This window comes from Choloepus didactylus, chromosome 9, assembly GCF_015220235.1.
Source record: "Choloepus didactylus isolate mChoDid1 chromosome 9, mChoDid1.pri, whole genome shotgun sequence".
Taxonomy (NCBI): domain Eukaryota; kingdom Metazoa; phylum Chordata; class Mammalia; order Pilosa; family Megalonychidae; genus Choloepus; species Choloepus didactylus.
Window position 1 is genome coordinate 131,626,996 of NC_051315.1, and position 21,763 is coordinate 131,648,758.

General features: G+C 51.4%; 2 long non-coding RNA genes across 2 annotated transcripts; one reads left to right on the forward strand and one right to left on the reverse strand.

Annotated features, from left to right (window-relative positions):
* Nucleotides 1-6,870: 6,870 nt before the first annotated feature.
* On the reverse strand, nt 6,871-12,593 carry LOC119544942. Its single transcript, XR_005218971.1, has 3 exons — nt 12,169-12,593; nt 7,660-7,770; nt 6,871-6,906 (listed from the first exon to the last, which is right to left on the reverse strand). It is a non-coding gene; the product is annotated as an uncharacterized LOC119544942 (long non-coding RNA).
* Nucleotides 12,594-17,775: 5,182 nt separating this feature from the next.
* Nucleotides 17,776-20,881, forward strand: LOC119544624. The gene is made up of 2 exons (XR_005218887.1): nt 17,776-17,807; nt 19,450-20,881. It is a non-coding gene; the product is annotated as an uncharacterized LOC119544624 (long non-coding RNA).
* The last annotated feature ends 882 nt before the right edge of the window (nt 20,882-21,763 follow it).

A 21,763-nucleotide genomic window follows, 5' to 3' on the forward strand; every position in this document is an offset into this window, starting at 1 on the left:
TTTCCTCAACTTTGCCTGTGCACTGTGTGGGGTCCAAACGAGGTGGAAACCCAATCAGCACACCAATTCTCCACATTCACTGGGCACTACAAGCCCTGGGGGTGCATTGTGGGCCCTGTGCTGTTTGGCAGGGAGTCTGCTCAAGGGCACCATGGGTCTGGTGATTCCCAGGCCTCCAAGTGGCTCACTCTTAGGCTGTGGGTCTCTGTGTCTCAACCCTCCAGCTTAAATGCATGGCGATCCCTGTCTGCCCTGTGCCTGTGAGCCTCTGGGGTTGGGGAGGGGCTTGTGGTGCTTCTGTGTGGCACCCTCACCTCCCCCCACCTCTTGCCTGTGCATAACACAGGCTTCCGTGGAGGAAGAGTAAATGCAGTCACCACAAGTCTGCTGAACCCCAGGTTCCCTCATGGGAGCTCACTGCCACGGGGCCGTGAATGGTTATCTCCCCAGCCAACTGCTGAGATGGGTGCTCAGGGAGCAGATAGCTGCTCCCTCCCCTGCTTGGTGGCTGCCTCCAGCCACCAGCCCCCAGTCATGGTCCAGTTGAATAAACTCATTCCGTCCTTTCAGACACAATTTCTCAGCTTTTTCATCCAAGTCCCTGCTATGTGTTGTAGAGGTCATTCTCTGGCCAGTTGTACACTGGAACCACTGTCCTGGGGGCTTCTTGCCCTTTCTCTAGTTTTTTTCTATGGAGCAGAAGTTTGCTCTGCCTCTCCTATTCTATCTTCCCAGAACCCTCCTTTAGACTGTCTTGCAACACACAATGAGTTCCATACAAGAACTCCCAAGATGCCAGATTTCCTTGACTTATTCATTTATTTATTTGTTTGTTTATTTGCCCAGTCAAGGCATTTTTTTTTTTGAGCCTCCGTACTGTAAGCTGAGTGTAAAGAAGTCTGGTAGATCTCATGAAGTTACAGTTTATAGTGTGGCAGATATTTAATAACAGGTAAACAGACAGTAAGATACATAATGGTGATTATATATTTCTAAAGAAAAAAGAACAGTGTGCATTAAAAGAAAACTATGGAGTGTTAACTTGAATGTGTGGTTTGGGCTAGCCTCTCCAAGGAGGCAACATTGAAGCTAACTTGGGAAAGTTGAGATGTTTCCAGCCATGATCAGACCACGGGAAAAGTATTCCAGGCAGAACTGTGCATATGAAGGCCCAGATAAGAGAGAACTTGGTGGGTTGGGGAGACTGAAAGGGGCCTGGATGTAGAGTTTGTGGCAGTTGGTGAGAGATGGGCTTGGAGAGTCGGGGGTGGGGGGCAGGACAATGCATGCTGGGCTGGACCATGCAGGCAGGGCTTGAGCATGCAGGCTGGGATGGACCACGTGGGCTGGGATGGACCATGTGGGCTGGGATGGACCATGTCTGCTGGGATGGACACACAGGCTGGCCTCAGTGAGGTGCTTTACTGATGGTGCTTTATCCAATATACAATGGAAAGCCACTGAAGGCTTGACGAGCGGCCCAGTTTAAGCTTGAGAAAGGCCAGTCTGGCTACTTTTGGAGAGTGGCCTGGAGGGCATGAGTGGAATGAGAAGAGATGCAGGAGACATGTGGGAACTTGCAAGAGTCTAGAAAGTGATGGAAGTAGCTTGGATGCGTGTGGTGGCAGTAGAGCACATCATTGCTAGATTGAGGGGATGTATGCAGAGGGCTGCGGTCATTCCTGGCAACCTCCTTTTATCTTATGACCACTCAGAATTGGGCAGAGCAGAGCACTGTCCAAGATCCCTGCCTAGAGAAGGGGGCCACCACAGAACACCGGAAAGTACCTATTTTCAGCTTTTGAATTACAAAATGAAGTTTTGAAACCTCCCAGATGAATCATTGAGAAAAGGCTTTTGTAGTCTTAAAAGGTTGGATTTTGAGCACCCAACATCAATAAACATGCTTTATGCCATAAACAACAGAACTGGGAAGCAAAATGAATGTGAGACAGTTTTTCCACCCTCAACTTGATAAACACTCCACAGACTCGGGAGAGGGAAGAGGTTTGGAGGCAAGAGAAATGAACCAGAATGATCAAATGGGACTCTGTGTTACCCGAGGTGCTGCTGACAGATCCCACCCTCCGGCATAAGGTGCGAGACCACCGAGGAGGGTTTGTAAATGAGGTAGAAGGAAACCAGCTTTATAACCCTGAGCTGATCACCCACTTCTAGCCAATAAGAGGTGGAGAGGCTAAGAAAAGGATGGTTGGAGATTAGAAGGGGATTCATTTAGAGTCCTGGGAGCCCCCCTCAGTAGGAGGAAAGAGTGAGGAGTGTTCCATTCTGACCCCAGGCTTAGTGAGAGCCACTTGGAGGATATTACTAAGAAACTTGATATGAGTCCCCTGCACTTCGGAGCCCCTGATGTACACCCAAGAAGTCTTAGGGGTGAGGGGCTGAATGAAAGTGCTGTGGCAGCAGAGTAGGGTTTCTGCCTGGAAAACACTGCACTCCCAGAGTGCTTTGGGGCAGATAATGAGTAAGTGTTTCCTGGGACCGTGTAGCCACGAGAGAACTGGCTTAGGTCAACTTTGATCCTGTCCACAAGGCCCATCTGGAGGAGTGGAAAGAACTCGGCAGAGAGGAGCTAGAGATTGAGCCATCATCTTGGGGATGAGGGAGGGATGAATCACACTTGCCTTGGCCAAGAGGACAGAGGCAAGTGATCCATGGATGGGACTAGAGGGGTTCCCCAAAGAACTCACCAAAGATGAATAGTCAGATTTTAAGTCCAGAGAGTGCAGACCCTGGATCAGCACGACAACATAGCCACGGAAGACCTTTCCTGAGCCCCTCTGCCTTCCCTGGTCAAGAAGGAAGCCCTTCCCCACTCCATCAGGTTCCTTCTCCCAGTACATCCCCACTACTTTAGTTTTCCTGGTTGCTCAAGCAAATACCATGCAATGAGTCAGCTTAAACAATGGGAATTTATTAGCTCATAGTTTTGAAGCTAAAAGAAAGTCCAAATCAAGGCACCACCAAAGACATTTTCTTCCCCAAGGCTGGGATTCTGGGGCTGGCTGCAGGTTATCCTTGGTCCATGGCTCCTCTGTCACACAGCAAGGCACAGGGCAGCCTCCCCTGGCCTCTCTGTAGTCTTCTGGGTTCCAGTGAATTTCAACTTCTTGCTACTCCCTGCGGCTTTCTCCCTCTGTCTGAATTTCATTTTGCCTATGAAGGACTTCAGTAATAGGATTAAGACCCATCCTGGTTGAGTTGGGCCACACCGTAACTGAAGTAACCTCATCCAAAGGTCCTACTTACAATGGGTTCATACCCTCAGGAATGGGTTAAGATTGTGTTTTTCTGGGCCATATACAGATCCAAAACACTATACCCTCTTTGGCCTGTCTAATTCATACTCATTCTTTGGGGCTTAGCTTGGTTGCCACTTCTTCTAGGAACCCTTTTCTAATCTCTCAAGAGCCAGAAGTCGCTTCTAAGGGCTTCCCAAGTCTCTGACACTTACACCGATATATCACATTGTACTATAATTGCCTGTGGACTTGAGTGTGTCCTTCTCTAAATTCCAGCCCTCAAGGATAGGGACTCTTTCTTGCAGAACATGGGGGGCTACAACACTTAATTAAAATCTTTATAAAAGAGTAAGTAGTTGAAGCGGGAGTGATTAAATGAATTATGGTATATTCATGTCATCAATAAGTAGGTGGTCAATTAAAATCATGCCTTAGAAAAATATTGAGCGGCACTGGAAAATTATCATATATAAAATCATTAAATGTGTTTGTTTCTATACCAGTATACACTTAACAGAATGGCTAAAATTTAAAAGACTGTCGCCAGCAGCAAACATTGCCAAGGCTGTGGAGCAACTGAACACTTACCTATTATTGGTGGGAATGTAAATCACTTTTCTAAATGTTTCTCACCCGGTGACCAAACATTTCCACTTCTAGGTATTTATCCAGGAGAAATAAGACCACATGTTCACAAAAGACTTGTACAGTATGTTCACAGCAGTTTTGCACATAATACCAATGTGATGCTTAACTGTATGTGTCATCTTGGCTGGGTTGCGGTGCCCAGTTGTTTGGTCAAACACTAGTCTAGGTTTTTCTGTGAAGGTATTTTGTAGATGGGATTAGCATCTACAGTCAGTTGTCTTATGAAAAGAGATGACCCTCCGTAATGTGGGCCTCATCCAAAAAGTTGAAGGCCTTAAGAGCAAAAACCAAGGTTTCTCACAGAAGAAGAAATTCTGCCTCAAGATCATGACATCAACTCTTGTGTGAACTTTCTACCTGCCAACATGCCCTACAAATAATGGACTTGCTGGTCTCCACGATAGTGTGAACCAATTCCTTAAAATACATCTCACTTACTATTTGTCTATTATCTATGTATCGCTCTATCTATCTGTTTTTTTCCATCCATCCACCCAACCACCCATCCATCATCTTTTCTATCTATCCATTGGTTCTGTTTCTCTAAAGGACCCTGAACGATACAAACGCCAGACTGGAAAATGCTCAGTTGTCTATCAATAGGAAAATGGATGAACAAACTGTGGTACAGCCACACAATGGACCACTACTCAGCAAGAAAAAGGAATAAACTGTTGATATATACACCAACATGGATGAACCTCAGAAACATTATGATGAGTGAAAGAAGGCTTACCCCAAAGCCTACATTCTTTATGATTCTGTTTTTATTAAAATTCTAAAACAGCAGAAGTCTTCCATGGTAGAAAAAATCACCCCACAGGTTGCCTCTGGGGGAGTGTGGGCAGGCATTGACTAGGAAAGGTGACAGTAATGTTCTGTATCTCAATATGCATTTGGATTACACATGTATATGCATTTATCAAAACACAGCAAATATGCAGTTGATACTTGTGCACTGTATATAAATTTTACATCAAAAGAAAAAAAGCTAATGAACTTCTAGTTATTGAAGCATGTTGAGGTATTTAGGGGGAAGAGTACCTAATGTCTGCAATTTACTTTAAATTGCATAAGAAAAAAATCAAGATAGTTAATAGATGGCTGGGGGGTAGCTGGATAGACAAGTGACAAAGTCAGCATAGCAAGATGTGAATGGTCAAACCTGGGTAGTGCGTACCTGGTGCTCACTGTGGGTTCGTTTCCTGGGGCTGCTGTAACAAATGACACAAATTGGATGCCATGAAACAACACAGCTTGGGAGGTCAGTTTCACGGGGCTGAAGTTGGGAGGGCTGGGTTCCCGCCGGAGGCTCCAGGGGAGGGTCGGTTCCTCGCCTCTTCCAGCTCCCTTGGGCTGCCAGTGCTCCTTGGCTTGTGGCCGTGTCAACTGCCCCCTGTGCCTCTGTCTTCAAGGCAACCCCTTTTGGGTCTGTGTCAAATCTCCCTCGGCCCCTCTCCTACAAGGACACTTGTGTTGCATTTGGGGCCCACCTGGAAAATCCAGGCTGATCCCCTCAGCTCAAGATCTTTAACTTAATCACATGTGCAAAGACCCTTTTTCCATATAAGGTAACATTTACAGGTTCCAGGGATCTGATATCTTTGAGGGCCATTATTCATCTCACTATATACTGTAAACTTCTTTCAGTTTTGCTGCCTGTTTGACAATTTTCATAATAAAATGTTGGGAAGAAAGTGGTTATCTCTGAATGATAAATTGCTGTTAACAATATATATTTTTTAATTTAAAGTTTTTCCATGACGAGTATGTGTTATATCTATAACACAATTACTATTCTAAACATTAAATTTTAATGGGGTGGGGATTCACACCTTTGGCCCAATACCAAAACTGGGTAAAGAGGGAGAACTTTGTGTGCAAAGATGTCCATGGTGGTTGCCCAGAATAATTGGGACATAGTGCCTTAACGGTAGGAAAGTGCTTGTATCAGTTGTGCTGTAACAGAACGATGGCATGCAAATGTGAAAAGGAAATTTCAGAAGAATTTTAAAATAACATGGAAAAGCATGACCTGAACTTGCAAATTCAATAAGCATTTAAAAAGCTTTTATAGACGCCAAATTTTCCATAATATAAATACTTGTTATATTTATATTTAGAAAAATTGTTATAAAATGTCACTTCTCAGATGGCCCCCTGCCCCAGTCTCTCTGCCCGCCCCCAGCATCTCCCCCCAGCGCCTGTCTTATTGCTGCCAGGGCCTTGGCCGCAGATCTCGGCTGGGCGCAACCTCCCCAGGGAGGGGCATTTTTGCTGACTCCCCGCTAAGCCCTCTATAGTGGGTGACTGATTTTTCAGTCAGGGAGAGTGTTTTCCTGGTTGCTGAGTCTAACCCCCAGATTCCACTGCTCTGCCTACCAAATTTCCTCATTTCCTGTCACCACGCTATGGGCCCAGGCCGCCGGCCGGCCACCATGGCGTTTGCATCCTTCCAGCAAGAAACCGAGGACAGCGAGAAGCATGAGCATCTCCCCACCAAGATGGACAAGCAGACGGAGGTTCTGGCCTGGGAGTGGTTTGGCTGGCGGGTGAGGCATGCGGTGTCCAGGTGGAGGGGCAGAGGCAGCAGCCTGGCGGTGCCGGGGAGACGAGGCCACGTGCTCTCAGCAGGCTGTGGCGGCCCAGCTGGCCCGGAGGTCTGCCTGGCAGGCACCACCCCTTCCCACGTGTAGGATCCCCTGCTTTGATGCCACGTGTCCTGGTTGGAAGGAAACCAGTCTATGGAAAACTCTGCCTGTGACTGCAAGCTCTTTGCCCACATGCAGCAGCAGTAGGACAAGCGCAGGCTGCGGGGGAGCCACGGAGGAACGCGAGCAGGCCATGTGAATCCTTTCAAACATGAAAAGAAGGACGCTGGCCCCTGGCTTATTTCTTGAGCCTTTGAATTAGCGATTCATCCGCCAAGAACATGTTCTGAATGGCTGTTTTGCGTGGCAGGGGATAGTTCGTTGCACATTCGGAATCTAGATTACTACCAGAAAATGTAAAGCGTCTGGTGATTGTGTAAGCAAACCTTTCCAGATCTAATTGCAAGGCCCATGTGACTTCCCAAACCACAGAGTGCACATTCTGGCTATTGATTGAGAGAGTGGCTAATGCCACAGCATCACCCTGAAAACAGACCCTGAAAGAAGACTTGGAGGCAGGAGGTTTGGTTGGGAGGACGTCCCCAGCGAAGAGGGGGGCGGTGAGATGGGGCAGGGCAAAGAGCCAGCGAGGAGTGCCTAGTGAGCCTGGATGTGCAACAGGCAGCTGGATTCTAGATGATTCCCCAGTTCAAATGCAATCCATTGGCTCAGTTGTGGAGCACCAGCCAAGTGCCTGGGGGCTGGGGATGGTGGGGAGCCAACAAGATCAGACCCCAGTCCCTGTGGTGCTTCCATCCTAGTGGGGGATACAGGCCCTGAACACGCACAGAATAAATACGTAAACCATACAGTGTGCTAGAAGGCAACAAATGCTACAGAAAAAAGAAAAATCTAGAATGGGGTCAGGGGGCAGGAGGGCTGGTGCAGGGGAGGCAGCAGCAGTGTTAGATAAGGGTGAGGGTCCACCAAGAAGGAAGCTTTCCTCCTAGGCAGAATTCAGGCCACATGGACAGTCCCACTGGCTATGAGAAGTGCCACTGCTGCACTTGGGCCTCGAGGATGTGGCCCTTCCGGGAGTTTGCCCACTGAGATAACTTGAGAATCTCTTTCCCTATTTCAACAAATCATGTACCTACCTTGGAAGAAGGCTCATCTTTTATTTGCTCTTCAGTGGTGCCCATGACAATTACTCTGAAGTGTTCACTGGCAAAACGTCCTTGTCTAGTTCATCTTAAAGCTGGGTCTACCTGAGTGCAAATAATCTAGTTAAGCTGGGGTGTGTCTATGCAGGTTCATGGGTCAAAGCTTCACAGCCAACCCCCTCCTTGTCCCCTCTCTCCCAACCACAAGCTGGGCATTTAGGTCCCTGTGCTGGCTTGGAGCTCTGTACCCCGGAAAAAACATGTTCTTAAACTTACTCCATTCCTGAGGGTGTGGACCCATTCTAAATAGGATCTTTTGATGAGGTTACTTCAGCTACAGTGTGGCCCAGCTGAGTGAGGTGGGTCTTAATTGTATTCCGGGAGGCCTTAAAGGAAGGGCATAGAGGGGAAGCCACAAGGAGCAGCCAGAAGCTGGACATCAGCAGAACTCAGAGAAGCCAGGAGAGGTGCCGCATGCTTTACCACGTGACAGAAAAGCCAATGAGCAAGGATCACTGGCAGCCAGCCCCAGAATGCCACAGTCTTCTGGGAGAAGCATCACCTTGGTGACACCTTGATTTTGGACTTTCCCCAGCCTCAAAACAACCATGAACCAATAAATTCTTATTGTTTAAGCCAACCCATTGCATAGTATTTGCTTTAGCAGCCGGGAAACTAAAAGTCTTGCCATGGAATACAACAACATTGAAAACATTCCCCATTTCAGCTAGACCACACCATACTACATACTCAGTGTACTGTATATCTTATCTTTTCCTTAATTTAAATTGTGGTTCCAGGTGACAGTGGGCAGTGTCACAGGAATGCAGACTTTCGAATTCCCAGCCCTCTGGAATTCCCTTCTGGCACTGGGTCTGGAGGCACCTCTTGGACAAGTGTAGCAAAGGCTCAGAGGTCTTGTGTCAGGTGTGAGATCCCCAGTCTTTGGGGGTTGGGAGCCTCATGCATCAGGGTCCTTTTGTACAAGGACAAGAGGTCGGTGTGTCAGAAAATAGGGACAGAGGAATGGACACCAGCACCCAGAGGCAGGCCCGTATCTGAGCTTTTCTATCTCAGGGCTTTCAGAGCCCGAATTCCTCATGTCAAGTTCCCCTTCGGTGGGCATCCTGGGGATGGCAGCAGACTGCACCCCAACCTGCAGATGTGTTTAGGGTTTGTCTAGAACACCCAGAAACTGTCCTTCTTCAGTGAGAAAGGATTCCAAGTTCTCATGAGTCATTCTAGTTATGTTCTAGACTGATTTAGCCAATTCAGAACCATTGCTCATAGGGGAATACAGGACTAGTGTCCTGAGAGCTTCCGGTCACGTTTCATCAACCGATCAATGCGGAATCTTGTTTTATGTGTGTTTCTCTTAAAAGATATATCTTTTGCTCCCTTCTCAAACTTGCACACAGTGTTTCCCTAGGAAGCCCTTTGTTTCACCAGCCTCTTGGAGACTGGTGCTGCGTAACCCCTTCTAGAAACCATGGTCACAGCCTTCGGAACATTTAAAGCAGCATCGAAACATGGTTTACAGTCTGAGAGCTGGGACAAGCGGGCAGAGGGCGGCTTGTCCACCTTGTTCCATCTCAGCTGGGAATGTGGGTGGTGGCTGGTTGGTGGGAGGCTCAAAATTTCCCCCTGCTCTGTGCATGTCCTCCATGCATGACCACAAATGACCATGGATAGAATCTGCGAATAATGAGGAATGACTGTAGTTGTTACAGAAGACCTTTTACGTTAAATATTGTCCTCGGCAAGCTCAGAGGAGTCCATTCTTGAGAGTCCAAACCAACTGCCTGATGTCAGCCCCTGGGGCTCCAGTTCTAACTTTTAGCCTGGACTGTCTGTTCTCTGGGTCTTGCAGACCCCTCTCTGGGGAGCGCAGGGCTGACTCCCAGTCCTGGCAGCACCCACCTGGAGGATGGGGACCAGGCCCTCCACCCCAGGCTGCGGCCGTCTGGAAGGGCACCGCATTCCAATTTGCTCAGAGGCAGTTTCAGCCAGCAGGGGCTGTGCTGCCCGAAGTAATTTTGGGATCCAGCTCTGTACACTGTGTCCTCTGAGGCTGGCAGGTGGCACTTGCCCTGCCGAGCCCAGCTGTATCTCAGCTCCAGGAAGGACCCACCGAGTTTCCTTTTTGACTTGTGGGCTGGCCCTTTACCAGAGGCCGGAGAGAGTCCCCTGAGGCCCCGAAAACAAACTTCTGGCTCCCAGGAAGCAAACCACGTCCGGAAACCTGGCAGCAGACTGTGTGGGGACACAGGGACACAGAGTGGACTGATGTTTTGCTTTACCTCATTTCATTTTAAATTTTGCATAGTAATCGCAGGGCTCCGATCTCCGAAACACAGAAAACTTCACACAGGCCATCCACCGCACTGCTAAAAGAACAGCAAGGCCTCTCCTGCCCTGGGATGGCCCTCCCTCGAGAACCCGACGTGAAAAGATTAAGCCTCTTTCTGCCTTGATGAGTGTCGTCCTGAGCGTCGTCCTTGGCTATCGCTGGACCCAAGAAGTCACCCCAAAGAGGAGCGAGGCCATGTTTATCTCCCTGCCTCCAGGAAGTGGGACTAAGTGGTTAATTGAGAGGACAAGTATGCCACTGTGCCCGCAGCAGGTCTTACAACGACTTCTCTGGGCCTTTCATTTACCAGCCGCGCAGGCTGACTCCCGCTTGCGGTCTTCCAGGCTGATCCTGCCAGTTTTCCTCCAAGGACCAAGGGTTCTCTAAGCAAACCCTCAGCTCAGGGCCCTGAGCAGCTCTGTACCCCCGCAGGGTAGCCCACCCCCGGCAGCACCTGGGAGCCCTTCCCCCACATCGGAGCTGCCACCTGCCCGCCGCACCCAGGATTTCAGCCTCCAGGCGGCAGGTGCCCAGGCCTCTCCACAGAGAAGCTTCTTCACCTCTCTATGATACATGCTGCTTCTGCATTATCACAGTTTATCCTTGTTTGGCTGAAATACTTGGAGCAGTTTTGACTGACGTTCAGACGCCCTGCATTCCTAGTGCTGGCAGTCCTAGTACTTGTAGTCAGTCTAGCATGACGAGTTCATCTAGTACATCTAGAACTTCCTCCAGTACTTCTAATCCTTTCTGGAGTAGTTCTAGTACTACTGCTAGTATTTCTTGCAGTATTTCTAGGATTTCTTCCAGTGCTTCTTGTACTACTTCTAGTATTTCTTGTACTGCTTCTAGTACCTCTAGAACTTCCTCAAGTACTTCCTGTCCAACTTCGTGTTTCTTCACCACTTCTAGTACTTGTAGTATTTGTTCTAGTACTTCTAGCACTTCTATTACCAGCCTCCGATTCTGCCCCATTCCTCCCTGTCATCCACAGAGCCTCCCTGAGCACCCTCAGCCTGCATGGTGCACCCACCCTGGCGGCCGCAGTGCCTCCCCCTCCCAGCGCTCAGCCATTGTGCTGCGATTGCTCATTTGTCTTTCCTTTAGCAGGGTCAGCCCCGAAGGCAGGGTCTGTGTCTTGCTCTCTTTGAATCCCCGGATCCAAGCACAGAACCTGTTCCACAGCTGGGGCTCAGCAGATGTTAAGAAGATCATCCTAGACCTACGGAGCTCCTGTGTGCCCAGTACTTTGCTAAGGGCTTGCACCTACATGATCTCATTTAATCCTCTCAACTGACTTATGAGGTGGGTTCTATTATCGTTTTAGAGATGAGAAAAATGAAGCACAGAGAGGTCAAACAACTTGCTCAATGACACAAAGCTGGTGAGGTGGAGTTGGGATTTGCCCTGTTCTTAACCCCTGCCTGGCACTGCCTCTGAAATGATGAATGAACAGGACGTGAGTGAGGTGGGGGAGCTAGTGCTTGAAAATGTGTATTGAATCACTGAATAAGAGATTCCCGGCTAAGTAGTAATTCTAGAAATCAGTTCTGTTAAAGCGCCACTCCTAGTCATTGGACCACTTTGAGCTCATGGACAACCTCTTTTCCTAAAACAGATTATCTGGCCCAATCCCCGTTTCTCGTGTGTGCGATGTGTGTTCAAGCCTTTGTGCTTTGTGCTCCCTGCTGACGCTCCTTGGCGATCCCTCCTCACCACCATGCTCACCTTCAACTGAGAGACGCTACCTGTTATCCTAGGCCTAGCTCCGATTTTGCCAACTCCATGACTCCATTCCTAGCCCTTGCATCCTTACTCTAACCCCTGCCCAGAGAGAGGACACTCTCCCTTGGCCCTCCTGGGGCCCTCTCCTATGACACCTCTCATCAGCAGTTTCCTAGGACAGCTGTAACAAAGTGCCACAAAGGACAGAAACGGATCGCCTCCCGTTCCAGGCCCCTCTAAGTGCAGGCTGATTTCATCTCAAGTTCGTTAACTAATCACACCCACAAGGGCTCCCTTAACAAGTCAGCCCACCCCGAGGCTCCAGGTGGACATGAATTTCTGAGGACACCACTCAACCCAGTGCACACGGAGACCTGTCTCCCCCTGGCCGCACCCCACACCCCTCTTCTTTGCCAACCGTATTGCACCTTTGCTTGTAACAGCGGCACGCCCAGCCCCAGGTGAGGGGTCGTACTCGTCCATGGCAGTCCTTGGTCCTCGCGCCGGATCTCCGAGCGCCCCTTCAGCCAGGGGAGGTCGTGTGACCCAGTCTGTCCAAGACGTGCTGTGTGCCAAGGGGGTTTCCGGGAAAGTGTCTGCTTTCCTGTAAGAGGGGACGCTGTGCCGGCGCAGTCCCTCCCCACCTCCCTTTCTCCCTGCCCAAATGCCAACACGGTGCCCGTTTTCGTAGCAGCCACCTGCAACCTCGAAGAAACGGGCTCGTGGGCAACAGCGAATTAGGTGGGACGGCTGCTGTAGATAATGGAGGGAGCTCTGCTCTCTGAGGCGTCTAGGAGCAGCTAAACCTGCTTCCTGTGTCCTTGTTTTGAGAGAAAAATAGGGTCACCCAGTAGCGACGGCCGGCTGCTCGCCACAGTGCTTCCGCTTCTTTCTGGACTCCTGGCTGGACCACATTTCCCACCTGCCCTTGCGGGAAGGGCAGGTCATGTGACTGGGTCCCAGCCAATGGGGCGGGAGAGAAGTGCCGTGGGCCCCACCTCTTCCGGGTTTGCTGCCGGGCGCGTGATGGCGAAGCTCTGGGGGCGCTGGAGCCGGGAGGCGCTGCCCCTGACTACCGCGGAGGAGCGCGGGGCCGGTCGTAAGGGCGAGAAATAAGCTCTTGTCGTGCCAGAGCCATCATCCATGTCGGGGGATCTGTGTTGTGGCCGGTGACGCATTTACAGAAACGCGCTTTGTGCTTCCACGCGGGTCCCTCCGCGAGCAGAGGGTTTTCTTCCCCGGCCTCTTGTCAGAGTCCACCCAGCTGCCCCGCCCGGGCGCGGCCCTGTTCCCCGCCGGCCCTCCGCTGGCCTTCTCCCCGTCGGTTCCTTGTGCCGCCGCTTGCTAAGAGTGCCGTGGCCGGGAGAAGGCCCCGGAGGGCGCGCCCCTGGCCCGGGGTCTGCCGTCGGGGCCAAGTCCTTCAGCCTCGCCGAGCCCCGACCTTGTAGGGTGGCAATGAGTCCCACCGGAGATGGTGCTTGCAAGGGCTTAGCACCTTGTAAGCGCGCAGTAAATGCTAGCTAGTTTTGCTGGTCGTGTTGTTGTTAAACCTCAGAACAGCCTCACGGTGGTCTGCATCGTTCTGGCTGGCAACGCATTCCTTCTCTGACCCTGCTAAGGCGGTGCGTCAGCAGGAGAGGGACCGAGGGGGGCGGCGGTGATGGGGTGAGGGCGATACGCAAAGCGGGAGGCTGTGGGTCCTTCTGGGGTGACAAAGCAGTCGCCACTTAAGTCTCTTGCGGGGTGGGAGAAATGGTAGCTCTCAGTGTGCTCATTATTATGCCCATTTTAGAGATAAAGGAACTGAGGTTCAGAGAACGGAAGTTCAGGGCCCAGCATCACAGAGCCAGGAAAACGCAAAGAGAGGGGCTTGGATGCTTACTCCCCCCACCCTCAGGCCTGACTGCCTCCTTTTACACCCAGTGATGATGGGATGGTGGGGAGTGGCCTCACTCCCCTTGGCTTCCTGTCCTGCTTTGTGGGTGACCTGTGGTGTGCTTGTGTGGGGCAGCAGCCAGGAGCTGGGGCTGCACCACCACCCTAGAAGAAAGTCCCACCGACAGCTCCAGGCAGGGACGAAGCACTTAGCCACACAACCACCAGAAGGGGAGTTTCCCAGGAAGGTGAGCAGCCCTGAAGAATTAGCAGGCTGCATGCTCTCCTCCCGTTCTTGGAAAACAATCCCTCGCAAATCCGATCAGAGCTGCTTCCCTAAATGCAATCAACCCAACAAAGTGCGTGCTGGCTGAATCTCCACCAAGCACAGTTTATCTTGTTTTTTTCTGTTTTAAGAACTAGCTTTCAAGTGTTCTTAATAAAACGTTTATATATATCATGCAGGGTGTAAATAAGTATTTTAATATAATTGGAAGAATGCAGAGAATTGTAAAAAGTTACGGAAGTTTTACTTCTGATTGGCGAGGACTCAGTAAAGTCCTGTTTGATGTGCTGTAATTTATAGGCGTGCGAAGCCAACCTTTTGGCACTGGGAGAGGCTGTTAATGTAATGAGGTTTAACTGCTGACAAATGAACTGCATGTGTGGACTCGATACTGGGGAGCAGGGCCGTTGGGGCTGAAGGCCCTGCCTCCCCACGGTTTCCTTCTTGCCTCTTTCGCCAGGGGAGTGGGTGGAGGACAGGGAGGCACGTAGCCCTTTGGGCCAGCTGTGGGCATGGAGAACGGGGATGCTGCACTTTTTCACTCTTGCCACTAATTATGGACGTTCTCATTAAAATAACAAGGACCGTGTCTGCTAGAAACTCCTGCACATGTTTTTACTTTCCTTGGTCGATGGAAACCACATGTACATCCATCCCTTCCTTTTTTCCCTCCAAAATGCAAATGGAGGGTCTGGTCCAGGGGTCTACCTCACTGCTCAGGGCTGAACAGAGCCCCCCACCCCCCAGGATGCGAATTGGGCTTCTCTGGACCCCCTCGCGCCAGCCTTGCCCAGGAGGCTGGGCTGTCGAGGAGCGGCGGGCTAATTTTAACCTTTTGATTCATCACACATGGCTCCCGGGCTCCAGGTTTCCCCTGCTCGCTGAGCAGTGCGTTTTCCCATGGCAGGCATAATCCAAGCCAACCTGAGAGGTTATTTATAAACTACCCCGAATGCCAAAGCACCACGAACAATCCATCCCTCCAGTTTACAGGAACATTCAAAGTGCTTGGAACATATTTTCAGCATAACTCATCACTTTGAAGATGGGTCCAAACTTTTGTTCGCATTTATTGACAGGAAGTTGTTTCTCAAAGCTCAAATCAGCAGGCAGGCTTCTTGCCAAGTCGCTCCGGCACCTTCTCAAACTGGCGTGGCTCCACTGGCCCATAAATTGTGTTTGCCCTTCCACCTACCTTTCTTCTTTTTTTCCTGCAGAATTTGCCTGGAGGTTGAACATTACTTTTTCCCTTTGTAAAACTGCTTTCTTTTTAAACCTTTTTTTTTTTTTTTTTTTTTTTTTAAGGGAAGCCGCGTACTGGAATTATAATAGGTTCCTTTTCTCCCTTAAATTCTTCGAAGGTTCAAGTTGTACTTCCAAACGTTCTCTTCCCTGCGTCGGGCACTCTGAGCGTACCTTGCTGAACTGTGTTTGGCCAGAGCATTCACCCACACCCTGATGTGAGCAGAATCTGAAGGCTGACGTGCTTGGAGCCTCTGGTGGATTGAATCATATCCCTGCAAGAGGATGTTCTTAATCGTAATCCACGTTCCTGTGGTCTTTTGAGGATATTATTAGTTAAGGTGTGGCCCAGCTCAGTCGGGATGGGATTTAATCTGTATCACTGGAGGCCTTACGAGAGAGAAACTCGGACACAGTCGGTCAATAGAAACGAGTAAGTGGAAGAAACCAGAGGTACAGAAACCAGAAGCCAGGGGAAGCCACAGGAGGAGACCAGGTGACAGAGGCCGAGACACAAGCCAAGGATCCCCAAGGTTTGTGGCCAGCCAGCCCCAGGACGCTGCAGAGGATGGGAGAAAGCATGGTCTGCTGAGACCCGCAGCCTCCAAACTGTGAGCCAATACATTCTTGTTGTTTAAGCCAACCCGTTGGGTGATGTTGGTCGTAGCAGCTCTGGCAAACTAAGACAGATTTGCACGCTTGACCCTCTTGGTGCACAGGCTGTGGTGGGCTACAGAAAGAGGACGGTTCCCCCAGACCTTGTATGAGCTCTGAGTCATGTACACTCCCTGAACCTCCGATCCCTCAACTGTGAAACGCGAGTTCCAGGGCAGGTTCCGGGGCCTCGTGGGGCTGCTGAGATGGAGGCCCCACTGATGTGGGATCTCCACTGCTTCTCCCTTGGCCCGCTCCTCAACCCCACACCCCCTTCGGCCAACCTGAGCGTCCGTGACCCCGGGGCCCTCTCCTCTGCAGGGTGGCTCCTCGGGAAACTCCACAAGAGTTCCAGAACCATCTAGCCCCCAGTGGAAGTCCTCTTCTTTCCTTTTAAATATCTTTTCCTCTCTATAGCTGGGAGCTGACCCAGTCACCCTGCCAGAAACCCAGGACCACCGCAGACCCTCCCAGGTTCTCGGTCCTAACCGGCTGCCAAGAGCTAAGTGTTTCTGGGGCCAACTGCCCTTCCCACTCCTCCATCACCATCTGGTTTCAGGGTCCCCTCACTTTTCTGGATCATACCCAGACCCGGGGCAGGTCATTTTCCCTGAGGCCCAATTCCCTATCTGCGAATTGGGGATGCTCTCAGCACCCCCAGTCAGGGGCTGACAAGGATTTCATGAGCTAATATCCTAAAGCCCTCAGCAGAGGTCTGTACTCCAAGTGCTGGGGAGTGTGTATGTGTGGGGGGGTGTCATCTTTCTCACCGGTGTCTGGGTTACCATCACAGTCCAAGCCAGTCCGTCCTCACGTGGCCGCCGGAAGGGCCCTTTAAACAACAGATCTGACACAGTCATTGCTAGGCTTAGAGTTGCTCACCCACTTGTGGTACCCATGGGGCAAGGCCCCCATCCTCGGCACACACTCAGGCCCCGGGACCACGTGCTGCCGTCTCCACCGTCCCCTCGCAGCGCTCACCTGCTTGCCCGCCTGCCCCCACGGCTCTGGCCAGGTGGGGCGGCTGCAGCTCGGGGAGGTGGCCTCGCTCCTTTCCCTGCTCCTTTGCCGGGCCATGCCCTCCGGCTGGAACGCCCTCCCCTCCCTTCTCCATGGGCCATTCCTTTGGCTTCAGCATCACCGCCCCCGGCAGGCTTCCTGTCTCCCTCCTCGTTCCCTCCACCTGCTCCCGGCTCAGAGGCCCCTCCTTGGCCCTGGGTGGGCACCCATGCGCTGCCTAGGAAGCCGCCATCATCGAGGGGTATTTGCTTGTCTTTCCCATGAATGGAGACTGGGTCTGTGTCTGTGGATCTTCCAAACCACAGAGATTGGCACTGACGACAGGCATGGAGAGTGCTCAGTGAAAGTGTGTGGGAGGAACAGGACCACACGGGGAGCCGGGGTGGGCATGGAAGTCGGGGTCTGCTTGCGATAGGGTGGTGGCCACTCCCCCGTGTGTCTCCTCTCTGGAGAATTCCGATTCTGGCTAGTGATGGCTCAACCCAGTATTTGAGTTTTACTGTTGACAATGGCCCAAACTAAACTGTCTTTGTGTACTGGTATAATTCTAAGCTTTCTGAACCTGGGCAGCGTTGAAAGTAGCATTTTTGGTGGGACTGGGGGCAGCTGAGAGGCGAGGGGGAATCTCCGGGACAGGAGTAGTGGGTCCATTTCGTTGGCAGAAAGAGGAAATGTGTTGACTCCTGAGGGGGCCACGGGACCCGGCCCGGTGCAGTGGGGGCTTCCCAAGACGGGTGGGGTCCGCCTGGGACCCCTGCAGCTCCTCATGGCTGGCGAGGGAGGACTTGGCTGTGGAGGTGGCGGTGGTGGGGTGGGGAGGCAGGATGGCCCGGAACCGGGAGGGTTTTGCCCTTTTCTGGGGTTTTGCTCATTTGTGTTTCCAAATGTTAGTGAAGGGACAGAGGTGCGGTCGGCTCAGGAAGGAAGCGCTGCTTGTGGCCGTGAGACTGACGCGAGCAGGTCCGTTACCTGGCTGGCCAGCTGACGTGGGTGAGCAGGTGTGGGGTGGTCTCTGGGAGCCGTTAGGAGAGTGGTCTCGTGCACTCCCGGCACTCACAGCCTGCCAGCGTCCCTGTGAATGCAGCCACCCCATGCTGCAGTTGACGAGGCGGGGACTGTGATTGAAACCCTTTAGGTCTGAGGGTCAGTTGGGTGCCCTGGGGCCAGCCTATCCGGGGACCCCAAGGGGGACAAAAAGTGTGCACCACCGGTGGAGGGGTGCAGCCAGCCCCCCGACTCCTGTCATCCACCGCCCTGCTCCCAGCCTGTTGCTGTGGGGTCTCTGGGCTCAGCCCAGGCCGCTGACCCCCACATCGGGTTGCTCTGCTCCCTGGTTCCTCGGCAGGCTCAGCGTCCTGATCCCTGGTCCCTTTCATTGCGTTGGGGGGTGGTCCCTCTGCATTCTCAGGTGGAAATGTTTAAGTCCAGCCCCAACAGCCACCCCCTCTGGCTTCCCCCCATCCCGGGGCTGTGCCCTGGCAAATGGGGCCCACATGTCCCATGGTGCAGGATGGAGACAGGCCCAGCTGCCAAGAATGTGGTGGGAGGCCTCCCTGGGCGTGGGCCCGGCCTGGAGGGGCTGCGGGAGCCCCCAGGGAAGGCCATGCCCTCTTGGCCGGCAGATGCTGCAGGGGCCCTGCAGCTGGATGCTCGGGTGCACGGGACATCTGCAGGGGGCAGCGGGGAGCAGGGCGGATGCTGCCACTGGGTGTCCGCCTTGGGCTGGGGGAGCCATCCTCCTAGTGGTCCCCCAGCTCTGCTCCCAGGCCGGAAGGCCCAGGCTGGGACCCTGATGCTCTCACGTTCCCGCTTGCCCTTGGGGTGCGGGCGGGCGTGGGGGCTGCCTTTTCCTTGCAGCCCTTTCTGCTGGGGTTTGTATCCGGGCAGCACTGCACACCCGTGTCCACTTGATCTTCATCCTGACCCCAGAGAGTGACTTTCCCGGGAGACCCAGATGCCGAGAGGGCTGGTTTCTCACCCCACGGCCACTTGGTTTTCTCAGGATCGCTCTTAAGTGCCTTGGAGACAGAGCGTGTGCCTTGCGTTTCTCACGCACCTGCCAGATTTGGGGCGGGAGGCAGTGGCATGGGATTTGGGTGTCAAAATGTGCTGGGCTGGGCTTGACAACAGTGGGGACGGGGCGGGGGGCTCCTGCTGTGGACTGTCGAAGCTCAGGGCCCTGGACCCAGAGGCAGGTCCCTCAGCTCCCAGCCACACCCCAGGGCCCCACACACGGGGCGTGCAGGGTGGGTGGGTTTACGTAGGAATGTGGGTGAGGAGCGCAGGTTCAGCAAAGCCCTGGGCGGGGTGGGGGTGTTGGGAGGGAGGGTCCCGGGCTCTCCAGCTGCCTCCAGGCCTGCTCTGGGGGGCCATGAGATGCAGCCAGGTCATGTGCGAGAGAAGATGCCAGGTGACCCGGGGCTGCCTGCCCACCCCCGAGGTGTTGCATCGTTCATCCTGCTTCCCATGTCCCAGGAAAGCCAGCCAGCGCCCGCAGCGCGGTTCCGGGGGCTCTCCCAGGGTGCAGGCCACGCAGGTTCCTCCCTTGCGGGCCCGCAGGTCTGTGGGTGCGCCCCCGGCTTGCCTGATTCTTCTGGCCCTGGCCTGACAGCCCCGGTCTTCTGTGCTGCAGGCTTCGGAGAGGAGCTCCCTCTGGGGTCAGCCCCGGCCAGTGGTGTGTGAAAGGCAGGCGGGAGCTCTTCCCTAGGGCCGACTTCCCGTGGAGGGCTGAGACTTCCAGTTCTTGATGGGGAAAAGCCGGGAAGCCATGACTCAAAGAGCAAAACCTCTGCATCGAGGCTGATATTAGCTCTTTCTCCTTGAGGAACAGTTTCCGTCAACGTGTCACCCAAGTGCATTTGGTCATACTGAGTTCATGGTACAGTGAAAACCCTTCTTGCCAAGAGCAAAGGCAGATGAGAGCCAGCGTGAGTCACCCCGGCTCTCCACGTCCTCGGCGGCAGGGAGACGCCGCTCGCTGTAGCCTGCACAGCCTGTGACACGGGTGCCAGCCACAGACAGCTCTGGACCCCGGCGCAGTCCCCCCAAGTCTCCGCAACTCCCAATTCCCTCAAGCCATCGCTTCCAGGACCCACTTCGCAAGGTGTAGACGCGTTACTGCTCTTTCTGGTATACTTCCAAGCTCCTTGGAGCCCACCCTTGGCTAGCACCACCTAGAAATTGCATGACTGCCATTTTAGGACAGGATTTTGAAAGCTGTTTAATTTAACATTTAATGTTGCTTGAGCTCCTACAGTTAGCATCTGAGGCAGTGTAGCAGCAGGAGAAAAGATGCTCGCTCCTACTCACAAGTATATATGAGCAGTGTATTCTTTCTGCTAAAAATAGTCGAGTTCTGGCTCCGCTGATGACTCTCCCAGCCTCATTTTCTTCATTGTAAGATGGGGATAGAAACATCCCTAAGATAAGTGCTTAAAAAGCCTCTTTAAACTGTAAACATACTGCCTGATTTTTAAATTATTGCATGACCAAGATATGCAAAAGGCTTTGGTGAGGTGACAGTGCTCCAGCAGGCACTAACCTATCTGGTGTTTTGGAAATAGCAAAAAGGGCAAAATTCTAGCGTTGGGGAAGATTCGAGTGACTTCTGCCTCATTAGCTGCTGTTTCCTCCTGTCATTGTGTCTGGCATCCCCGATGCTCTCTGACAGGCATAAACAAGTCACTGCTCTCATATTCACATCTCTCTTTCTGGAATTACTTGTAAGATAGAAAAATCTCAATGGCAAGACTGTGGGGCAAGGCCTAGGAATGGGGTGAGACAGGTTCTTCACATCCCTTTTCCCTTAAGTGACACTTTTTCACATATCTGAGTAAACTGGGAATGAATTAATTTGCATGTAAGAGTTTGCTCTATAATGTTTAAAATAGTTTTGTGTTAATACATATTTTAAACTTCTTTGCAGCAGTATGATGAACCAGATAACCTGAAAAACATCTAGATATAAAATGCTTAGAAATTGTTGACTGAAATATACAGGTGTAATTTGGAGATATTGTGGATTCAGTTCAAGACCACTGCAATAAAGCAAATATTGCAATTAACTGAGTCATGTGAATTTTTTGGTTTCCCAGTGCATATAAAAATTATGCTTACACTCTACTGAAGTCTATTAAATGTGCAATAGCAGTATGTCTAAAAAAACAATGTACAAACCTTAATTAAAAATACTTTATTGCTGAAAAATGCTAACCATCTTGTGAGCCTTCAGCGAGTTGCAATCTTTTTGTCGGTGGAGGGTCTTGCCTCAGTGCTGATGGCTGCTGACTGATCAGTGTGGTGGTTGCTGAAGGTTGGCACAGCTGTGGCAACTTCTTAAAATAAGACAGTGAAGTTTGCCACATCTATTAACTCTTCCTTTCACAAAAGATTTCTCTGTTGCATTTGATTCTGTTTGATAGCCTTTTACCCACAGTAGAGCTTCTTTCAAAGTTGGAGTCAGTTCCTCCCAATCGTGCTGCTGCTTAATCAACTAAGTTTATAGAATTTTCTAAATCCTTTGTTGTCCTCTCAACAATGCTCACAGCATCTTAACTAGGAGTGGATTCCATCTCAGTAAACAACTTTTTTTTGCTCACCCATAGAAGCAACTTCTCTCTGTTAAAGTTTTATCATGAGATTGCACCAATTTAATCACATCTTCAGGCTTCACTTCTAATTGTGGTTCTCTTTCTGCTTCCAACACATCTGCAATTACTTCCTCCACGGAAGTCTTGAATCCCTCAAAAGCCATCCATGAGAGTTGGCGTCAACTTCTTTCAAACTCCTGTTAATGTTGATATTTTGACCTCCTCTCATGAATCATGAATGTTCTTAATGGCATCTAGAATGGCGAATCCTTTCCAGAAGGTTTTCAATTTTCTTTTCCCAGATCCATCAGAGGAATCACTTATGAAATGTATTTCTTTAATTATAAGACCTGAAAG